Source organism: Opisthocomus hoazin, chromosome 1, assembly GCF_030867145.1.
Source record: "Opisthocomus hoazin isolate bOpiHoa1 chromosome 1, bOpiHoa1.hap1, whole genome shotgun sequence".
Lineage (NCBI taxonomy): Eukaryota > Metazoa > Chordata > Aves > Opisthocomiformes > Opisthocomidae > Opisthocomus > Opisthocomus hoazin.
In genome coordinates this window covers 108,586,899-108,591,246 of record NC_134414.1, presented here as the reverse complement: position 1 = coordinate 108,591,246, position 4,348 = coordinate 108,586,899, and positions in this window count along the sequence as shown.

The window sequence follows — 4,348 nt, the reverse complement described above, 5'->3', positions numbered from 1 at the left end:
GCCCGGCTCCCCGAGCATGATAGCCGCCGCGCCGCCGGCCACAGCGCCCCCTGCCGCTCGCCGCCGGCCGACCCTCGTCCGCCAACGGCGAGCGGCCGCCGGACCATAGAGAGGAGCGAGGACGGAGGATAGAGCGTACGCGGCGGGGAGCGTAGAGAGCCGAGGCTAGAGCGGCCCCTCCCGCCGCCCGCCGCCCCCTCCCCCTTCCGTTCCGTGGTGCCGCCATCTTGTGCTGAAGCGCCCCGTTGTGTGTGGGGGGAGGGTTGTGGCCGGTGTCCCCCCGGTGTCACCGAAAATCCGGGAATAAAACCTCGTAACACCAATGTAGTGTTAAAAGGCAGGCATTCTTTATTGCGACGTCGGATGCACGGGGGATAATTCCGCCGAACGTGCATGCCCCATACCCTTTCCGTGCAGTTTATATAGATCAAAATATATATATTCATCTGATTACATAAGCCCTTTCTTTCATAGTCAAATCAGTCCATTTTTATACACTCCTCCCACCCGCACTTGCGCAGTGCCTCCTAGTGGTGGTCGTTGGGGGTCCTAAGATGAAGGCTTATCCTCTTCATCACAGTTTCTGCGCAAACTCAGTCCTCTTCTGGCTCTTGTCCCTGCGGCACGGGTCATCTTGACCAGTTCTAGGCACCTGCTGGTTTTAATTAAAACTAACTTCTTTGGGGAGAGATGTATGACTTTTTGCTTCAATTAATTCACACAATAGATAGGTACCACAAATACACCTGCAATCATTTGGTAACGCTATTTCTATTAAAAAAATCCCCTTCACCATTATTGTTTAACGTTAATGATTACCTAGGGACTAAACCCTCTGTTCCCAGACCTAATGTTCAGATGGGTAGGGCTGTACAAGGGACATAGTAGCATTGTTCGTGCTTTATGATTAACTAATTCCATCACCGTGGTTACATTTCCCCCCTTTGGAAGTTTTGAAATAATTATCTTTTCAATACTTCCATAATTAAATTTTTTTTTAATCATATAATGATTAAATATTATTAAAATATACTTTTCAAAATTACAACACTACACTTATAGTCCACTTGTTTCGCTATAGGGTGGTGGAAGTGTTACAACCAACTCACTAAGGTTTTGTCTTCTTGCAATAGCCTGAATAATCATTTGATTAAAAGCTGTTCTGTTCGTGAGTTCCTTTTTTAGACAATAATAAATGAGCAGTATTATTATTAAAACTACTACCAGTAAAAGCAGTCCGGTACCGACTAAAGATTTGACCCAAGAACTAATATTCCACCTGAATCCATTAAAAATTTTATTAAGTCAATTTTCTTGCATGTCTTGTTGAATTTCCCCATGGGACTGATTTTCCTACCGCCCTTGGGATTGGAAGACATGCAGTTATTTGGGTCACATTTTGTAAATTTGCAAATTCTTCTATAAGCCCGATCATCAAATTTTTTTTCTGGAGTCCTCCTTAGGAGGTATATTAATTGTTCTGCTTTTATTGGCAGTGAATTAATGTTTTCTGTTCTTACTTCTAATACACTGAACAGTGCTCCTATTATCATTAGTTTCCAGACCGAGATACAGTTTCCTCGCATTTTACAGTAATAACTACTCTTTTTAGATATATTTCAAAGTCAGTTTTGCAGTCTCTGGATCTTTATTGATGACTCTTCACGAAGGGGCTTTCTTCACTCGAGTGTAGCGTATCCACGGTTCCACCCCTTTTACTTTGATTGCAGTGTAAATTGTTAACAGTACCTGAAAAGGTCCTTTCCACTTTTTCTGCAGTGGTTCAGAGTTCCAAGTCCTTATGTACATGAAATCACCTGGTTGATACTGATGCACAGGTGTATCCAAAGCAAGCGATCTGGTCAGCACAATGTATTTTCGGAGTGCTTCAAGTGTTTTTCCTAAAGAAACCAAATACATTTTTAAATCTGTTTCCCCTGCTATTTTTATATCCCCTGGGATTAAAGGAGTCTGATAAGGTTTGCCATACAAAATTTCGTATGGACTTATACCATTTTTAGATCTTGGTTGGATTCTGATTTTCAGAAGTGTTAATGGTAAAGCTTGTGGCTATTTTAAAGACACCTTTTGATAAATTTTACTTATTTGTCTTTTTAATGTTTGGTTCATTTTTTTAATTTTCCCACTTGATTGTGGCCTCCAGGGGGTATGTAAATTCCAATTTATTTTTAAAATTTTACTTACTTGCTGAACTATTTCTGCTACAAAATATGGTCCCCTATCGGAAGACATGCCAATTGGTACCCTAAACCTTGGTATTATTTCTTTTAACAATATTTTAACTACTTCTCTCGCTTTGTTGGTGTGACAAGGAAAGGCTTCCGGCCATCCAGAAAAAGTATTAATTAATACTAATAGATACCTGAATCCATTCTGCCTGGGCAGTTCAGAAAAATCAACTTGTCAATAATCTCCTGGGGTGTTATCCTGTTTTGTTACTCCTAGGGGTGCTCTTTTCCGATTTAAAGGATTATTTTTGAGACAAATTGGACACTTAGTTACTATAGATTTCATTACTTCTGTCATTCCTACACACACTGCAGATGATTTTAGGCTCGAGATTATAGCATCTACACCCCAATGTGTCTGTGTATGTTTTTTTTTCGCAAGTTCTATCATGACTTGCGGGGTTACTGTTATCCGCTTTTTTGGTGTTACCCACCACTCTTCTGTATTTTGTGATGCCTTTAATTGTTCTGTCAATTGTTCATCCAATTTACTGTATTTTGTTTCAGATTTGGGATTTTTATTTGTTTTACTGGTACTAGTGCAAAGATACCTTGTTCAGCAGCCTCCTTTGTTGTTTTGTCTGCCAATTGATTACTTATGTTTACAGCTGTCCGACCAAATTGATGAGCCTTGCAGTGCATCACTGCCACTTCCTTTGGTTTCTGTGCCTTTTCGAGGAGCTGAAGGATTTTTTCTTTATGTTTTATCGATGAACCTTGGGCTGAGAGCAGTTTTCTTTCTTTTCAGATGGCTCCATGAGCATGAATTACACCAAATGCATATTTAGAGTTAGTCCATATATTTACCTTTTTTCCTTTTGCCATTCGCAAGGCTTGCCTCAATGTCACCAGTTCTGCTTTCTGTGCCGAGGTATTTGCAGGTAGCGTTCCTGACTCCAGTACCTCGGTCATGGTGACAACAGCATATCCGGCCATTCATCTTCCTTCTTTCACAAAGCTGTTTCCATCCGTGAACAACTCCAGATCAGGGTTCTCCAGAGGCTCATCCCTCAGGTCCGGTCTGCTGGAATAGACTTGTTCAACAGTTAGCAGGCAGTCATGTTCTAGATTTTTTGTTGGATTTTTCGTTGACAGAAACATTGCTGGATTTACAATGGTTGTGGTTTTCAGTTCCACATTATCCTGCTCTGGCAAGACAACCTGATATTTTAGCATTTTGCTGGGGGACAGTTAATGACCCCCCTTTTGTTCTAGAACAGTTACTACCATGTGTGGTACATATACCACCATCTTTTGGCCCATAGTCAATTTTCAAGTTTCCTGAATCAGCAATAGTATCTCTGCCACGGCGCGCAAACATCCCGGCCATCCTTTACTCACATTGTCAAGTTGTTTAAAGAAGTATCCTACTGGTCGCTTCCAGGATCCCAGACGTTGTGCCAGCACTCCAAGGACCAGATGTTGCCTTTCATGGACAAACAGTTTTCCAAATATTGTGGGGCTATTTTTAAATCCTTGTGGAAGTATAGTCCATGTCAGTTGTATCTTTCGTTCTGTTGCAGGGCTCTTCCATTCAAAAGCAAATATGCTTTGACTTTGTGCATCCAGAGGTATGCAAAAGAAGGTATCCTTTAAATCTAATACAGTAAACCATTTATGCTCCTCTTTCAGGGATGTCAATAAAGTATAGGGATTGGCTACTACTGGGTGTATATCTTGAACTATTTGATTTATAGCTCTTAGATCCTGGACTAGTCGATATTCCCGTCCCCCAGGTTTCTTTACCGGTAATATAGGTGTGTTGTATTCTGACTCGCATTTTACCAAAAGCCCATATTCCAAAAATTTCATGATTAACCCCTCTAATCCTTTTCGTGTCTTCCACTTAATAGGATATTATTTTTGTCTTACCGGTTTGGATCCAGGTTTTAAGGTCACTTTTACCAGTTCTGCCAATTTGGACTGTCCCGGAACTTCATTTGCCTAAACCAAGCGGGATTACTGCATTTTCCACCTCTTCTGGAATTTGTTCCTCCTTAAAAGAATCCTGTAACACAAACACCCTTGCCTCTATGGCTTTTGATTCTGGTATCAATAATTCAATTTCTTTATTTTTTTTTTTTTAAAGTTATTTGTGC